The sequence below is a fragment of the Stegostoma tigrinum genome, chromosome 11 (genome assembly GCF_030684315.1).
Source record: "Stegostoma tigrinum isolate sSteTig4 chromosome 11, sSteTig4.hap1, whole genome shotgun sequence".
NCBI classification, from domain to species: domain Eukaryota; kingdom Metazoa; phylum Chordata; class Chondrichthyes; order Orectolobiformes; family Stegostomatidae; genus Stegostoma; species Stegostoma tigrinum.
In genome coordinates, this window is record NC_081364.1 from 55,030,864 (window position 1) to 55,050,401 (window position 19,538).

At 40.1% G+C, this 19,538-nt stretch overlaps 1 protein-coding gene and 1 long non-coding RNA gene across 12 annotated transcripts in view; one reads left to right on the plus strand and one right to left on the minus strand.

Moving 5' to 3' along the window:
• The window catches only part of bsnb (bassoon (presynaptic cytomatrix protein) b), a 468,557-nt gene that overhangs the window by 379,801 nt on the left and 69,218 nt on the right, over positions 1-19,538 (plus strand). For 9 of the 11 annotated variants that reach the window (XM_048547454.2, XM_048547450.2, XM_048547451.2 and 6 more), the window contains one exon: positions 4,072-4,170. The gene's annotated coding sequence lies outside the window, so the exon portion shown is untranslated. The remainder of the gene's footprint in view (positions 1-4,071; positions 4,171-19,538) is intronic. The other 2 variants (XM_048547452.2, XM_059649966.1) reach the window with 1 other exon arrangement.
• LOC125460242 (uncharacterized) overlaps positions 1-19,538 on the minus strand; it is an 84,490-nt gene that overhangs the window by 46,644 nt on the left and 18,308 nt on the right. The window lies entirely within an intron of this gene.

Here is a 19,538-nt window from a genome sequence, read left to right on the forward strand (position 1 = left end):
AAGTGTGCAAGAGCTGTTGAGGTGATTCACACTCTGATCCCGTTTCCTTTCCAGTAGACAAGGACCGACTCACCCAGCCAACAACTTAGTAGAAATTACCTACACTTTCTTATAGTCACCATTTCTCAGTTGCTCATCAAAGTCATGAAGCACGATATGATTAAAAGTAGAACATTGCCAGATTGTTTCACTGATTAGCGTGGAGTAATCTCTTCAAAACTCAAAGTGCATCACTTAAATTCAAAGTACAGGAACTGAAGTACGCTATAGATAAACACCTGATCATTTTGCATGTTGGACTTGAATTTTAATCTGCTTGGTCTGATGACGGCTTCTCTTTTTTTCTCTATAAAAGTATTTTGGAAGTTCATAGCTCAGCTTTTAGTTGTTATGGAGACATTTTAAAACTGGCATTTAAATGCCAATCTTACTCTGACAGTTAACAAAGCTGTTGGTGTGTGAAATGGGAAATATCACAGTCATACAGTAGAACATCTATTTCTGACTTGGACAGAGTAGAGGAGACTCACCGTGCATCTAGCCACTGGAGCAAGAACTTGGGTAGGCTTGCTGGAATAGTGCTGAAGGATTTTTTTTTCCCCTTCTGCTTTGCTCCCATTCTGTATGGGAACTCACATTAAGATATTGTTCCTTATACACCAACAGCCCTCTGATACCCGATTTTGTTGTAAACAGACATTAAATAAACAGCAGGCTATTGAAACATGGTATCATGTCTGAACCGAGTCGTATGCTGAATTAATACCTGTGAATTATACTTCTGATAGGGATCCTTGAATAGAAACCATGAGAAAAAATTACCTCCTATTTCCTTATCTTGCACATTTTGCCAGTGTTTATATATGATGGTAGCCTTCCCTATAATGGCGGCATTCTTCCATTCATCAGCCTGTTCTGGCACATGTGTTACTTTGGTTCCCACATTTGGTTTTTGAACTCTGGCCAAATATCCTTCTTCTGTGTTTCTGTATCACTTTGTTCATTGTCAATCAGCCTTTAATCCGGTCATTGTAATTGACCAACATTTGTGTGTGGAGCATGGTGTCTTATCATATTCCTCAGCTTGTTCAGAATCTGTGATTTCTAATTAACTTTGAGGAATGAAACTTAAAAGTTTGATTACCATACTGCAACATTACTGTTTTGCCATTACTACCTGTAACCTTGCCCAGGCCTTTCGACTCTTTGCTGTCTCATTCATAATATTCAATGTCTCCTGGATTAAAATCTCTTTCTGATGGCAGTGTACAGTGCTGTAAAGCTCACCAAATTATTCTACAAGAAACAGTTGGTATGGATTGTAGCTCCCAATCATTTGCAGTGTGTTCTTTGCATGGACTACCCATTCCAGGACAGATGTGAAGTTGCAACTTGATTGATCCATGAGAATTTTAATGAAGCAATCCATCTATTTAATGTCACAGAATTGTGATAGTGCAGAAGACCACTTGGCATTCTGTGTCTATCAGAATCACTGGTTTTCTGAGTGGCTTCAGCCAAATCTGAAGCAGGTAGAACTCTTATTCTCTAACATTACTTCAGTCCTTTCATTTAAGCAATCCATTCTACACTTTGTGAATGTGTGTCCATTGTCCAGGGCTGAAACACTGTTATCAGCACAATTCCTTCTGCATGTGTCTGGGAGGTCTGGGCTTGTCAATATCATTGAATCTTCCTTTCTTTGTGAAACTATTGAATATCCCATTTGAACCAGGAAAGCTGCTGAGAATGAATGTTTTCACAGAGATTTTTATAGGACATTTTCAAAAGGGTGTGCTTCTTTCTAAAAATCCAGCTCCATTTGACACTATCTATGTTTGACACTTTCACATAGTCCAATAATTTAAAGGCAAGCACACTGTTCATGATCTTCAAATATAATTTTTAAAATCTTGCTCATACACTGCTAAATTTAATTATATACTCTGCTGTGGAATAGCTATTTGGCTTCCTAAATTACCCAGGTTTGATCATGTCTCATATGCGTTTAATAGAAGTTTTTGTTATACATTCTGCCCGTAATTAGTAACAGATTATCCAACCTTCCTCAGTGTCCAATTCTTGAGGCTCCAACTCTGAGGTTACTTCATACCAGATCCTGTATCTCATGGGAAGCAACCGTGCCAAAGCCACACCTTGTTTTTATTTTGGTTAGGTCACAATATGTGTCCATACCTCTACTTCACTTTTCTATGGATCATAGGGATCAGCTTCTCAGAACATCAGTGAGAAATCATATCCTAACACTTCACATTTATTTTCAGCCATTCTTCTCAAGAGTAACTCAAATTACAGCTTTCATTGGAAAAAGAGCCCTTGATTTCCAAACTTTACTTTTAGGCAACCACCTGCTGCTACCAATATCCAATTGGATTTAAGCCTGTTGGTGAAATAGAATTCAAGACTTTTTTTTTATAGCTAAGAGTTTGTTGCCTACTCTGTCACACAGCTCACTTCACACCTCAGTACCAGCTGTTTTCCCTTCATATTTATTCAGTCATGTGTGACTTACAATGGCTTTAAGAGGTGTGTTTTGTCCTGGTTTCTTTTAGGTAGATATTTGAGGACAGGCACTGAGCAGTTTATGAGAGAAGATAACTTGTGAAGTCTTAGGTGTTTTTCTTTAAAAGTTAGAATGAAAAAAGCAGCCTGAATGGATGTGGTTAAACTCCCACAGAACCAGGATCTTTAGTTTACCTTCCAGCAGTTGTTGCTGTATTGAACTGAATTAGCTTTATTGTCACATGTGTTCAAATGAGTACAGGGAAAAATTTATAAGTTACCACTTGCAGCGCCAGCTTGGGTGAGATAGCGTCTTAGCAGCATCGAAAGCTGCTGAAGATGTAAAACACTGCCACATCTTTCTTTGCTACAATTAAAAGCCAGAGTTCTCTCTCCTTCAGCATTGTCTTCTGATGTTCTTTCCTCCTGGATTGGAGAACTGCATGAGAAACAGTATGTTTTCTTAATTTACCGTTTGCTAAGTGTGTGTTTATGGGATGCTGCGATATTGGAACAGTTAATTATTAATAGTTTTTGTATGTATTATTTTGTTAAGCATTGCAATAGAGTTACAACTGAGCTAATTATTTTCTTTTTTCTCCCTTTTGTTGTATTTTTAACTATAGTGTATTAATAAATTATGTTTTGCTTAACATTGAGTAGTCTGACCAATTGAATTGTATTTAGAACACAACTCTTTATACATACCATTAAAATAAGAAAAAAAATAGGGTCTAGACTATTTTCTAAATTTTGAGGGGATCTAGTCTGGTCTATGGCACATGTAACTAGTCAATTCCAGTACAGTTTCTAACTCTTGATCAATGACAGAAACAACCTCTCAATATCTACCCTGTTGGACCCCAAAGTAATCTTGAAGGTTTCAATGAGTTAACCTCTCATTCTTTTAAACTTTTTAATCAACATCCAAAATAAAATAAAGAACTGTGGATGCTGGAAATCTGAAGAAAGGTTATTGGACCCAAAATATTAATGTTGATTTCTCACCACAGATGCTGCCAGATCTGTTGAGTTTCTCCAGCAGTTTCTGTTTTGGATCTGAAAATGGATGATTTATTTCTGTTTATGGGATCTTAGGTGTAAACTGTCTGCAATATTTACTATATTACGATATCGACCACAATTCAAAAATGCCTCATTAATTGTAAATCTCGTTTGGATATCTAGAGATGTCAAGAGATACCATTGTTGTTACACTTTATTTGTTTTCCTCTGTCTTTCTAGACTGGATATAGCAAGGCTATTTCTTAGATCTCAGTACTTTCCTAGATTGATCCAAGGATCTTTCCGGCCTGATTGATTATGTATCAGAATAGGATTTGAATTTAGCTAACTGAACCAGTAAGGGAAGTTAATTCTTGATCCAATCTTTACCAAACCCAACCTAGGATTCTCAATGATGGTGCTGCATTCTGGAAATCAGAAAGTTCCTTTAATTAATTTTCCCTTAGCTTGACATGTAGAAAGAATTCAAATGGTGGAGTGCTGTTAGTACAAGTTCAGTAATAATTTTGTTTCTTTCTGAAGCAGAAAAGAGGAAGAGGCAAAATTGGGACCTGAATGGCAACAGGATACTAAATATGCACATTGAATGGAGAGACAGTTTTTATTCAACTCTGGCAGAAGGTGAGTACTGATGGAGAACTGTTCTCACAAGTTTTAATGATCCTGAACATTGTACTCATATAGATGGTTTTATTAGTTCAGTATTGAGCTATTCATATAAAAATGATTGATGTGCTGTTGACTGTCACTGTTTCATATGATCACTTAAAAGTTTCCAATTAAATTCTCCTCAGGGAGATGAAAATAGGATTTGGCAGCAATCTCTCAAAAGATCATTGTGTTACCTTTATGTTTCCCTCAAATTATCTGAATAGCAGCTTGCCCAACCCTGCCTCACCCCATCTGAGTTTGCTTCATTCCAGTTTCCAGTGCCACTGGTTAAAATTAAGGGCATACTAATTATAGTTCAATCCACTTAAGTGTATTTCACCATAATTTTAGAGCACTGAGAATATGCAATTAATTATTAGGACTGTTTTATTCAACTTAATGCTTGGAACTTGCTTTTTTAGCTACTGTGCACAACACATTGTGTGGAAGGTAATGTGATATGGGTTGGAAGTCTCACAGAGCTCAACTCCTTTAAAATATTGGATCATTACTAGTAGAGTTAGAAGCTGAATTCCCCACATGTATACAGCAGGGAATGCACAGACCCTGTGTGCAAAGCACAGTAATTTGGTCTGTTTAATCACTGTTCTTCACAATGTTCAGGGATCTCTATGGCTTTATCCCCAAAAGTGCAGCTACAACAGAGGGTAATGAGTTGACTTCTTGCAGGACCGCAGAGTTATTATGAGCAATGTTTATGAATCTTTCAGTGGCCATTTTCAAAGGGGAAAGTTTGCTGGAGATGATGTGTCAAGCAAGAAGGAAAACACTTAACAAGGAGTCTTCCATATGATGAGGAACTGAGATCTACTAAAAGAAGATAGACTTGCGTTTATGTAGAATCTTTCACAACTCAGGATGTCCCAAAACACTTTACAGTTCATGAGGTATTTTCAGCTGGTATTTACAGTTGTAAGTACAGACCACTAAGCTCTGAGTATGGCAATCCTATTAGATACAGTGAAAAGGGCATTACAATTGGCTCAGGCTTTGGTTGGTTGTGGAAGGGAAAATAAAGCTAGGGTTACCACTCTGCTATTTCTGTTAAGTGGCTACATTTTGGAGACCCATGAATACCATTAGAATCAGGGTCAGCTGAAATGGGGTTCACAGTCAAATGACACTACTCACTAGCTACTTTCTCACTTGAAGACCTTTAAAAAAGAACTGTTATGATCACACTATGGGTAAAATACCTCAAGTTATTACCGTTCCAGACAGATGCTCTGAATTGTTAAACTCTCAGGTGAGCAGGGATGAACTGAATCACCTTGTTTATTCTGTCACAGTTGTTTTCAAAAAGGTTAATTTAAGAAAGGATTATTCCCCTGTGAATGTCTTTTCCCCCAAGTGCGTCCAAAAAAAGCTAAAAGACATATAGATCAGTCTCTCTAGATCATTCATGAAGAGTAGACAGTGGACAGTTGATATCCTTTTGTCATGTTTCCTTTTGCTGGTCATCCATTAGCAACAAGCAGAGTGAGAGAGTCCTTCTGTTGTTTTGTATCTTAGACTGGCTTGTTAGCTACTTGACTTCTCGCACTCAGAATGAGATCCTTTTAGTGGGTGACAAGTCAATTTGTCTTTGATTATGATCTTCACAGCAAGCTAGTACTGAAACTCAGGACAAAACACACAAATAATTCATTGATACACCTGCTTCCACACACAGACCAGTGTTGCAATAATCTTTAATTCGTTTTTTCCTGTGTTGCTCGAAGATCAAAGCATAAAAAAATGTCTGCAAGACTTGCCCTTCTGCTGGGACAAAGAATATAGCCCACTCACTTCATCCTCCTGTTATCTCTCTCTCTATCTCTCTCTCTCTCTCTCTCTCTCTCTCTCTCTCACTGTCTCTCCATAAATATATGTTTCCTCAATATTCTATAGGTGAGACATTTCATTGGTCCTATACAGGACTTTGCCAGGCTACGGTGAATTTTAATTTGCAATGGTTTTATTGTTAGAGTTGGTGATATTTGCCAAATGAAGGTATACCAAATAACCCTCATGTGACTAAATACATTGAAAATAATATACTTTATTTTGCAACAGCATGCAACTAGGTGTGCGCAGGCGGGTGGTGAGTGGGGAGAATTGATATCCAGTATCTCGAGACTTTCACATGTTAAAATCTTCAGGAGGTATCACTTTTTGTTAATCCTTTAAAGGTAATTGCCATTCTACTTTGTTCCTTGCTGTTTTATAAATAAGTGCTTCCAGGTTCACACCTAAGGAGAACAGAAGGAGGTTTGCAGTTTGGTCTGTTGAAGATCATTTGTTTCAATTGACTTCAGAGCTTAAATTTAATGACAGACCAACTGGCTACTGACTCTACAGGACTAACTTTAAGCTGAAGCATTATTAAGTAGCAGCATAGGGATTTCCCAGGACAAGAGAGTACAGAGTGGCTAATTATAGAGTGAAGAAAATACCTGAAAATAAATCTGTGAATTGTTTTCCATTGTTTCCCTTGATGACGCCTGGGAGTATTACCTGCTGTTAGACAAGAAATGTGTGAAAGGCGTAAAACATTGAAGGTGTTTTAAAAGTTGCTGTTGAACTCACAGCACATTCCTATAAACCGCTGGACAAATATATCCTTCCAACCAAAACAGTTTCATTTGCATTTAATGTTGTAAAGATTATAACAATTGATCACAAACTAAGTGACTTCTTGCAACATGGAGAAAACGGCTCAATAGAAAGTGAGAATTTAGGACATAGCTTACAGTTGTCTTCTTATTTCCAGCCCGGTAAAAGTGTACAAGTCTTTGCTTTATGGTCAGTTCTCATAACATCATTGATCGTCTTTGCTTCTGCTTATGTGATGTATCAAATCTAATACATTATTAATAGCTCACTGAAAGATTTTGTGTCTTCACTCTTACAAGTTTGATGACTATATTTAGGATAGTGGCATGTTTGTCACATTTCATTAGAGTGCACACAGAATACGAAAAAAGTATCAGTACCATATTTGTTTCATGCTCTTTTGTCAGCTGTAATATGTGGTGCTTTTGCTACTTGCCCTACTACGATATGGTATAAGAAAACAACTGTACCCCCATCAAGCCATTTCATTCCACAGACCAAGTATAATTTGTCCGATCATGCATGCTGGATTCAGCTGTCACAACTAGCCATGTTGCCAGTGATGGCAAGTGATCTGCTACAACCCGTTCTTTAAACTTCTAAAATCATCGTAGGTAGTATTATTTGATTCCTAATCACCAAAGATGAGGATTTTTCTCAAGTGTACATGAGAGAAAATGGATGGTCTGAAAAAGCATGTAAGGGTTTGCTGATGAGATTGGTGGGTGCAGAAGGTTGAGTAGTCATTGGAGATGCAATTTTTGGATGGGACTGATGTGTCAAATTGAGCAAAAAAATATACTTAGGGCTGTAGACCTGCAGCTATGTCGGTTATTTTTACAACACTTCAATTGCCCTAGCCACTACTCTTCCCCTTCTACTTACTATTTCAACTGCCTGTGGTTTACCCTTCTTCCAATACAATTTTTAATCATATGATATGGAGTCAGTTTCATTTGTGAGAATACCAGATAGTTTGAAAAAGAAAAATACTTTGAAGAAAGGAATGGCCATAATCTTGAGTATTCAGGGTGGAAGATGAATGCTCAAATTAGATATTTATGGATTCTGTTCAACTTACTAACCTTCTGTTGAAAGTAAATACGTTACTCAAATAGATAACCATTTACTTTCCCATTCTCCAATGTAAAGGAGGAAAACCATGAAACAGCAGTCAAAAAATCCTATTTATATTACTGAACCATAAATAGTTCAATTCACAGCTAATATTTCCAAAACCCCAGGGGTTCAGGAGTGTTCTTAGCGTTTGATCATTTACACCTATATTTAGTCTTTGAAACTTCAGTCCCATTCTTATCACAAGACTGAGAGCTGTAGTTACTGACGTCAATCTGCAAGGAGTTGAATCAGCACGTTGTGAAATTCCGACCTCTATAAATGAAACATGACATTGTGGAAGGAGGAAACTAGAAAATAGTGCATGGAAATATTAAAAGAATCACAAAATCCTCCTGTTCAAATATCATGTAGAGATGTTCAAGCTTCAGTCTCGTGGGTCTTAAATGGCCTCTTGTTTTACTGCCAAGAACCTATGTCTGCCTTTGTCCCTGGACAAAGTGGAACACTTCTGGTTCTAATTATTTGTGGTAGAGTCTTAACATACTCTCTGACCCTACATATTTTCCAGAGCGATTTATGTATTGAGATGTTGAACCTTTTGTACTGGTTTGATGTGGCAGTGTACATCACCTGAATTATTTATTTTCTTAGTGCTTCAGATGGGGAGTAAGTACATTGCACTGAATTTTTCATAAAGCTTTGAGCTGCAGTTTACTCTGACCCCAACCTCTCTATTAGAAAATCTTTTATCAAGTATACCACAGCCAGCCAAAGATTTGAGTTGTTGGCCAGCACTATTTAGCTAGGGAAGTTTGTGGTTTGTTAAATTCTGTGTCTTTGCATTTATTTTCCACACAGAGCAACAGCGCATTTCATTTCATTGCAATGTCATCCCATTGTTGTCAACAGCCCATAGATCTCACAACCACAGTTCTCTTTGCTGTCACATGAATGCACTGTAATCTTCTTGACCCTCTTGATCCTTTTGATAAATAAAGCAGCAAATTCTGCAGTCAGCATGTTGACCAGCCTTTGACAAAAGTAAAGTTCAAGCTTCAGAGGAAAGCCCTTCATTAGAACTGTTTACAGTATTTCACTGCCTCTAAGTTAAATAAATGTTGGGTGATGCATAGATTCAACACAAATACTCTCTCTGCTGATTCCTAAATATTGCTTCCTGCTCTTCTTGTAGCTAAGTGCATGGGTATCCCAATGGTACAGATGAACCTAGTAACTTTGCCATTGTAAAATTATTCACATGAACCTGTAGCTCTTCACTGTAACATGTCGCTGGTTGGAGCCTCAATTGGAAAGAGGACTATATTATCATACCTTGCACTTTCCTGAATTAAATTTAACCAGGAACAGTATAAATTATATCAGAAAGGGTTAAAAGAGGAATCTGCCAAATATTATTTTAGAAAATCACGTGAAAATATACTCTGTTTGACACAGGATACATTTTAAGTGATTTTACTCATCTTAAAATTTAAGTAAATTGCATTTTTAGTTCGCATTAAGCAAAATATAATTGCATTATTGAAATTTGATGGCTGGATTAGATAAACGGTAGGGGTTTCAAGATTGGCTGTTTGAGAAACTAAGCTATTTTTCCAATGGCTTATTTGCTCACCATGGGAACCTTTCTTTTCTATCCCTTACAAAAACATTACAGGCTGAAACAAAATGATAGTCTTTTCCTCCTCGCTGGTTACCACATTATCTGGGTTTAGCAGAGCCATCAGGTATCATATGAAGAAAATATTTGGTAGGTACTTTTACTGTAATTGTGCAAAAGGTACTAGATTGAAAATGTGCAATTAAGTGCTTGGAATCTTAAAAGTGCTACAAATTTCCCACTGGTAAGATGTAATGCATACTTATTAAAAGGCTAGCTTGCCAAAATTAAGTTCCATAACACATAGGAGCTGAATTAGGCCATTTGGCCCATCGAATATGCACCACTATTCGGTCATCACTGATATATTTTTCAGCCACATTCTCCTGCCTTCTCCCTGTAATACTGAATCCCCTTACTAATCAAGAGCTTATCTATGTCAGCCTTAAGTACATTCAATTAGTTGGCCTCTACTGTCTTCTACAGCAATGAGTTCCACAGATTCACAGCCTCCTGCTGAAGAAATTCCTCCGTATCTCAGTTCTAAAGGGTCCTCCCTTCACTCTGAGGCTGTACCATCACTAGACTGTGCTAATAGTGAAAGCATTTTCTCCGTATCCAATCTATCCAGGCCTCTTCTGCAAGATTCAATGAGATCTCTGCTCATCCTCCTAAAAATAAAGTACAGACCCCTCCTCATATGACAAGTCCTTCATTCCAGGGATCATTCTTGTAAACCTCCTGTGGACCCGCTCCAGTACATCCTTCCTGAGATACAGGGCCCAAAACTGTTCACAATGTTCCAGATGCAGTCTGACCAGAGCCTTTTACAGCCTCAGTAATACATCTCTGCTCTTGTCTTTGAGCCTTCTTGAAATGAATGCTAACACTGCTTTGGCCTTCCCAACTGAACCTGCATGTTAACCTTAAGAGAATCCTGAACAAGGACTCCTAAACACTTTGTCTTCTGATTTCTGAAGCCTTTCTCCATTTAGAAAATGGCCCATGTCCCTAGTCTTCTAACCACTTTCCCACATTTTATTTTGTTTGCCACTTCTTTGCTCAGTGTCCCAGCCTGCCCAAGTCCTTGCACAACCTCCCCATTACCTCAACACTACCCATCCCTCCATCTGTCTTTGTGTCATGTTCAAACTTTGCAACATTGCCCTCAGTTTGTTTGCTCAGATTGTTCCCCACATGTTTTTCTACAAGTAGGCTATATCTGCCTCCTAATTCCCAACTGCATATAAAAGGCATGCAGTAGACTGATGGGGAAAGAAGGTAGAGCAGAATGTTTTGAGCTTCAGGCATCCAATATGAGAGTCTGAATGATAGTCCTTTCTTGCAACCTCCTGCCCATTCCTTCCAAAAAAATTACTGCTTGTGCGAGCATATGTAATCAGCTGACAATCACGTAATTGTGCCGGAAAAGCTGACTAGCTCATGAGCTAATGCTCTCATTTCTGTACTCAGGGAAGTGGGGCGGACCGTATAAATGGATAGAGCCTCATTGAAATAGCCTTCTTGACCTCACCCAAACCCATTGACACCAAGCCAAATTCACTATTGGACTGTCAAGTGCATTCAGGAGGTTTCAGCCAGAAACTCATGGATATATCTGAGTTATTTGACAGGACATTGGCAATGAAACCTTGTGACTAATGTTATAGAATTACAATTATGCATCAGTGATATAACAAAACATGCAACTGTGTATAACTCCAGCAGAAATCATATGCCACCATTGCCGCATGATGGTTCAGTGGTTAGCACTGATGCCTCACAGCACTGGGGACCTGGGTTTGATTTCACCCTCGGGCAACTGTCTGTGTGCACTGTTTGCACATTCTACCAATGTCTGCATGGGTTTCCTCCAGGTGCTCTGGTTTCTGCCCAGAGTCCAAAGATATGCAAGCTGGGTGGATTGACCATGCTAAATTGCCCATAGTATTCAGGGATGTGTAGATTAGGTGGGTTATAGGGAATGGTTCTGGGGTGGGATGCTCTGATGGGAGGTGTGGACTTGTTGGGCCGAAGGGCCTGTTTCCATACTGTAAGGATTTTATGATTCTATGATGATTATTAATATTTCTACTGTCCCAAAGACCTTAGTATCATACCCAACCAGATATTAACAGAATTCTTCACAACAGCCTTCATCCTGTTTCTCACCTTCCTAACTCCAAGTTTCTTTCTCTCTATAATTTCCATTGCTGTAGTTGACGTGCTGCAATGAGTTAGCCGTCGTGTGGTGTAAGTCCAGAAATAGATCATTTTAGCAGGTCTCAAATGAACATAGCTAATTTGGTAGATGGCTATTGATCTTTTACATTTTGTCATGTCCTTGACCAGCCAGGTTAGCTTTCAGATCAATGAGCGATTTCCCGTGTGAGGTGAGAGATAGGATTACATGTTGCCAGGTATTATTTGGAGTTTGACACCACCATCCCGATTTCTGACGGGGCAGCAGAAACCATCTTTGAAATTTACATGGGACAAATCTACATAAAACAAATAGAATTGAACATTTTGTAGACATATAAAGGGATTCTATGACTTGATGAAGAACAAAATTGTTAACTTATAAAAATTGTTGAACCATTTGTTTTACAAACATCCTCATTAGCTTTCAGAAGATATTTTGGAGTCCAGCAGGAGTGAAAAATCCTTACTATAGAAAATGGTAGTTTGATTGATAATCAGTTCTTAGAAATAACTTTTCTATCTGTGTTTTTCACTCATCATGAGTGCCATTGCATCACCTCAAACAACTCTCAACCAAGTCACTTTATCCTGGAACAAGTCATCAATTCCTGGAGACCAGGGTTGAAATTATTCACAGAATTTATCTAATGGTGCTCAGCTTGGCATTAGGAGAAAGCATCTGCTCAACTTCCTGACGCATATTAGAATTAAGAGACGAATGCAAAAGTACTCAATACATTGTACAGTTCCTTGAAATGCATTCATAACATTATGGTGTAACACATGCTCATTGTCAGGAGACAGCTATGAGCAATGCTGGTGTCTATAAAGACGTATTGACTCAGAAAGCTATTTAACCAACTGACAGACAATAAAATAACACACATAAAAGAACATTTTCATATCTATTAACACTGCCGTGGTCACAGTTCTCCTGTAAATACTTCTCGAGTTATTGATTTAGCTCCAGTTCCTTTGTCAATTCACCAAAAGTGCCATAAAAGGGAGGAGAAGTAGACCATTCAGCACATCAAATCTTCTCCATCATTCAACGAGATCATTCAATGGCTGATCTTCTAATGTTTAACTGCACTTTCCTGTCTTTTTCCTTCAGCCCTTGAGTCCCTTACTGATTCCCCAAATTATTCGAGTAAGTGTCGATCTCATGTAAAAGTCAACCCCCTATTTTTGGCCAAAGATTTTGAGTTTTCCATATATCTTGTGTAAAAGTCAACCCTAGTTCTTCACAGATAACAGATCAACATTTGTGAGAAAAAACGGTATAGGTGAAAACCACTGGCTATGGACTCTAACCTGATGTTGTGTGATTTCTGACTTTGTCCACCCAGTCCAACACCGGCACCTCCACATCATGGGAAAAGTAGGTTTATTTTAGTTCTTCCTTGTATGGCCGATGGCACTGAGTTAAAATTGGCGGCTGTTTTTAATGGTACATACCATTAAATTTTGCCATGAGGAAACTGTATGAGAGTCAAACTAAAGCAACAATAGACAAGAGAAAACAGGGGGAAGCTGAAGAATTTGGCGTGAAAGTTTAAGATGCATGAGGTCAAGGACAGGCACTGAAGGGGGGACAGTCATACACCTAGTCGAGGTTTTGAAATATTCTTCATCATTTTATGTAAAAATAACCTCTAGAAAAAGCAGAACATAGACAGCAGTGTTGAAAATGAAAGTTAACTAAGTTGCAGAGAAGACAAATAACTGTGTAGCAGCAAGGGAATTTTGTGTTTCAGAGAAACTTGTGAGAAACTGGACAAAGATATCGAATCAACTTCAGACAATGCCAAAACAGAAGAGTGCCAACAGAGGTAAACCTAGCAAGTGGCCACATTTGGAGGAGAAAGTTGCTGAGTGGGTACTTGAAATTGCCAGAACGGAAGATGTATTAATTATGAAGTCATCTGAATCCATGCACGAAACAAAACAAAGAAGGGTGGAATTTCGGATCTTAAGGCAAGTGCTGGATGGTGCGCAAGGTTCGTGAGAAGGCATAGCTTAGTATTTCGGCAGAGAACTGAGAGTGCATGAAACCTGCCTGCTGAACTCAAAAGGTAAGATATTACAGCTTCACCAGTTGGTAATCAGAAATCAGCAGAAGGAAGGCTATCAGTTATCATGCCTTGGGAACATGGAAAAAATGCCTGTTACTCTCGAAATGCTGGAGAATCGAACTGTGAACCAAAAAGGAGAAAAAACGGTATAGGTGAAAACCACTGGCTATGGACTCTAACCTGATGTTGTGTGATTTCTGACTTTGTCCACCCAGTCTAACACCGGCACCTCCACATCATGGGAAAAGTAGGTTTATTTTAGTTCTTTCTTGTATGGCTGATGGTACTGAGTTAAAACTGGCGGCTGTTTTTAAGAGAAAATCTTTACTACAGGAGAAATTTCCAAAGGGAATTGCCATCCATATGCATCCACCAAATTGGATGGATGAAGGTAGATATAGAAAATGGATAAAGGAAGCTTGGAATTTACAACCTGATGGACTACGTGAGGAAAAGAGTTTGCTTGTTTGGGACCAGTTTGGTTTACATCTAGTGAAGATTATTGTTGATAACATCTGATCACATCACATTGATGTGGCTGAAATTCCTGACGGACACACAAGTGCTTTGCAACCAATGGAGGTTAGTATCAGTACACCATTTAAGGACATCCTGAAAATGAAGTAGAATAAGTGGATGCCATGATGGAGAAAAAAATATAAACGAGAGGAGCCAGTATGTGTGCTCCATCTCTGCCACTCATCTGTGAATGGATCATTGACTCATGGGAGGAAATAAAAGCTGATACTATTTTCAAATCATTCAAGAAATGTGGAATTTTGAATGAATTGCACTGTACAGAGGACAGTTATCCATGAGATGAAGAAGAAGAAGCGGATGATGAGCTCCCTCTAATCACAGACAACGAAGATGAAGGGATCCATACGATGATGTCATTCACCCTGATGATAATGAAGCTTTATTCAATGCTGAAGATGGTGAATGTGTTTAATTTTTGTGTATATAAATAAAAACTTACTACCAGTAATTCATTTTTGTTTTCATTGTGTTTATCAATGGGCTAGTGGTATTATCGCTGGACTGTTAATTCAGAGACCCCGATAACGTTCTGGGAATGGGGGCTCAAATCCCACCATAGCAGATGGTGGAATTAAGGATCTAATGATGACTGTGAATCCATTGTTGATTGCCAGGAAAACCCATCTGGTTCACTAATGCAGAGATAATGGGAACTGCAGATGCTAGAGAATCCGAGATAACAAAGTGTGGAGCTGGATGAACACAGTAGGCCAAGTAGCATCTTACGAGCACAAAAGCTGACGTTTTGGGCCTAGACCCTTCATCAGAAGAGTTTTGTTTCATCCAGCTCCACACTTTGTTATCTTGGTTCACTAATGCCCTTTGGGGAAGAAAGCTGCCATCCTTACCTGGTCTGGACGACATGTGACTCCAGACCCATAGCAATGTTGTTGACTCTTAACTGCCTTCTGGGCAATTAGAGATTGGCAATAAATGCTGCCTAGCCAGCAATGCCCTCATTTCATGAATGAATAAAGAAAAGAAAACAATCTGGTAATTACCAGTACAGTAATTTGTTGTGTTTTTCTTCATTCATTTACAGATCAATTGGGCTTCTGCTAATAATACGGTATTTTGGACAATAGCATGAATTTCAGCCCCTCAAAAGTAATAGCAATGTAATAGTCAACCCCATAAATTTAACCTTAAATAGTCTAAAAAAGTTGACTTTTACATGAGTATATACGATAAAAATCTGTTTGTGCACAGGGCTGACATACTTAATGACCCAACCTCAACGGCCCACTGTGGTAAAAAAATTCACAGATTCACTACCCTCTGAGAGAAGAGGCTCCTCTTCATCTCTGCTTCAATGTGTGAACTCCTTACTCTGAGATGATACACTCTGGTCCTAGACATTCCCCACAAGGAGAATGTAGAATGAACAAAAAAACTATGCTGAACTATTCCTCTCAGACTTTTCTGCATTCTGATAAAAACATGGAGTCTCTCCAGCTTCCACTTACCAATAAAACTATTTGTAATTATGACCAAGGCAATCTATCCTTCAAAACAGCTAAGCACATCATGCCACTCCAACAACAATCCGCTGCCCAACTGCAGAATGCCCCAGTCTGAGTTCCACTCTGAAGGCCTGAATAAAGCTAGAATATGATTAGTTGATTTTTCTGTTTCCCCATGACTCCAATTTTCGACGTCCTTCTTTTCCTCAGTTACATGTATTATCACGTTTTAATACCATTTGTTGGCACAAACTGACATTTATGCTTTTGGCGCTTATCCCTAGATCAGTCTGCCTGTCAATATGGCGCTGATGACAGATAAAGAATTTCTTTTTTATATCTCTTGGAAGCATATCTCTTAAATGTGATATGGTTCCATGATCCGCGGCCAATTTCTACATCTAAGTAGTTATTCTTGACAGGGAATGTCAGGAAGCTATCAACACCTCAAGGTAGCATTATCTCTACCTTTATCCAACATTCATAACTCGTGTTCTGTTTGCTCATCGCAGCTTTTGTGTGGTGACCGAGAGTCATAACTCTATCTGATTTTCTTTCAGCAACTGCAGTGCATCTAACTGTTGTCTTATGATCAGTTAGCTGAACACAATACAGGTGATCAGAACTGGCAACTTCTCTGGTGTATATAGCTTCAAGGTGATTTATATTCCTGTGAACTATTCAAAGGGTGTGTATTTTCATTGCAACTTTAACTATATCCTTCAGGTGAAAATAGACTTGTAGCTAGAGACATTTGAAAATAATGCTATTCTGAGATCTAGTCATTTTTGCAATGGTGATGCGCAAAGCAGTTTCAAAGACGGAGCACAACAATGAAACTTTCAACCTCCAACAGAACTCTGAACCATGTGCCCTCTCCCGTGGTGCATTTGACAGCAGGAGACATTTAAATGGGTGGATGGTAGCGGGTGGGCAATGTGCTATCTTCTCAACTCCATCCCAATTAAGCCCATAATGGAAAGGCCATTTGGAAGGCCCATAAATTGCCTTCCTGCCCTGTCTGCAATTATCGTCATTGATCATGTGTTGAAGGCTACGAAGAACGTGGCATAGTTTCTGCACTTCCGAGAAGTACTGGATGACAAAGCGTACCCTATCAGTCATATCCCATGTCTGTCTTTAAGGAGGCCAGTTCCAAACTGCCACAGTGAAAAACTGTAGTGACCTCCTCAAAAGACAGATACAGGACACTTCTGGTAGGGTACCGTTTGTCGTCCAGTACTTCCTGGGAGCAGAGAAACTACGCCATGCTCTTCACAGCCTGCAACACATTATTGATGATAATGAGCACCTTGCCAAGATCTTCCCCATGCCTGCGCTTCTCACCTTCAAACAACCCCCAAACCGTAAACAGCCCGTTGTTCGCAGCAAACAACCCAGGCTTCAGGACAACATCAACAACAACATCACAAAACCCTGTCATGACAACCTCTGGAAGATATCAGATCATCAACGTGGATACTACCATCACACATGGGAACAGCACCCACCATGTGCATGGCAGATACCTGTGACTCAGCCAACATTGTCTATCTCATATGATGTAGGCAAGGATGCCCCAAGACATGGTACATTGGCACAACCATATAGATGCTATGACGTGGATGAATGAACATGACACAACAATTGCCAGGCAGGAATGTTCCCTCGCAGTGAGGGAACACTTCAACGGTCAAGGACATTCAGCCTCCAATCTTCTGGTAAACACGCTCCAAGGCAGACTTCAGGATACACAACAACACAGAGTCATCAACGCACACACACGCAGACACACAGCCTCACTCTCTCTCTCCCTCATACACATGTACATGCACACAGGCATGTCAGTCAGTGGGGTGAATTTGTATTTGCAGATACATTATATTTTGTTCAAAAAGCACACAATTTTTAGATAGTCAGTCAGTGTGGCATTTTATAAATTCGTACTTTAGAAGTAAAACCAGTCTGACTCCAAACCAAAATGCTAATAGATTCTAAACAGGACCTCACACCTAACATGCATTGTCTGACCTAAAATGTCACCTCTTCCTCAAACTGTTAAAACCTTTCGTTCTCTCAGGTATGGGACTTTAAAGGAATTCAGGGATTTACATATTCCTATGAATCAATTAAAACCTTCTAACTGTTTGAAGATTTAACAGCATCTCAGGTTTGTTTAATGCATCCTGATGAGTGGTATGAACCTTTGATCTTTTACTTATAAAATTCTGTGTCCGGTACTACCTCTCTCGCTAACACCTGAAGAAGGAATGAAGCTCTGAAGGTTTGTGTTTTCAAATAAACATGTTGGACTGCTGACTGCCCTGGTCGACCCATTGTCTCCACCTGCTCCTGCCCCACCGAAACTATCTCCATCTATCTGGACTCCATTTTCTCCCCTTTAGTCCAGGAACTCCCTAGCTACGTCCGTGACACCACCCACACCCACCACCTCCTCCAGAACTTCCATTTTCCCTGTCCCCAACACTTCATCTTTACCATGGACATCCAGTCCCTATACACCTGCATTCCCCATTCCCCCTCAAGGCCCTCCACTCTCCTGTCCCATAGGCCCTACCAGTCCTTCTCCACAGACTCTTAGCCGAACTCGTCCTCACCCTCAACAACTTCTCTTTCAATTCCTCCCACTTCCTATAGACAAAGGGGGTGGCCGTGGGTACCCACATGGCCCCAAGCAATGCCTGCCTCTTTGTAGGTTACGTGGGACAATAGGTCCTCTGTACCTACGCTGGCCCTAAACCCCACCTCTTCCTCCATTACATTGATGACTGTATCGGCACTGCCTCGTGCTCCCACAAGGAGCTCAAACAGTTCAGCCACTTCACCATCACCTTCCACCCCAATCTTAAGTTCACCTGAACCATCTCGAATACCTCTCTCCCCTCCCTGGACCTCTCTGTCTTCATCTCCAGCAACCACCTGGAAACTGGTATCCATTTCAAGCCCACCAACTCCCACAGCTACCTAGAATACACCTCCTTCAACCCACCCTCCTGCAAAAATGCCATCCCCTATTCCCAATTCCTTCACCTCCACCGCATCTGCTCCTGGGATGAGGCACTCCACTCCTGTACATCTCAGATGTCCTCGTTTTTCAAGGACCGCAACCTTCCCGCCCCCCCCCAGTGGTAGAAAACGCCCTCAACCGTGTCTCCTGCATTTCCCACAATTCATCCCTCATGCCTCCTCCCTGCAATAAAAAAAACCAAGACAGTACCCCTCTCATCCTCACGTACCACCCCACCAACCTCTGGGTCCAACGCATCATCCTCCGACACTTCCGCCATCTGCAATCCGACCCCACCACCAAAGACATTTTTCCATCCCCACCCTTATCTGCTTTCTGGAGAGACCACTCTCTCCGTGACTCCCTTGTCCGCTCCACACTCCCCTCCAGCCCCACCACACCCTGCACTTTTCCCTGCAACCGCAGCAAGTGCTCGACCTGCCCCTACATCTCCTCCCTCACCGCCATCCCAGGCCCCAAGAAGACTTTCCTCTTCAAGCAGATGTTCACCTGCACATCTGCTAATGTGGTATACTGCATCTGCTGTTCCTGTTGTGGCCCCCTCGACATCAGGGAAACCAAGCGGAGGCTTGGGGACCACATTGCAGAATGCCTACACTTGGTTCGTACTAAACAACTGCACCTCCCAGTCGCGAACCATTTAAACTCCACCTCCCAGTCCACAGATGACATGTCCATCCTGGGCCTCCTGC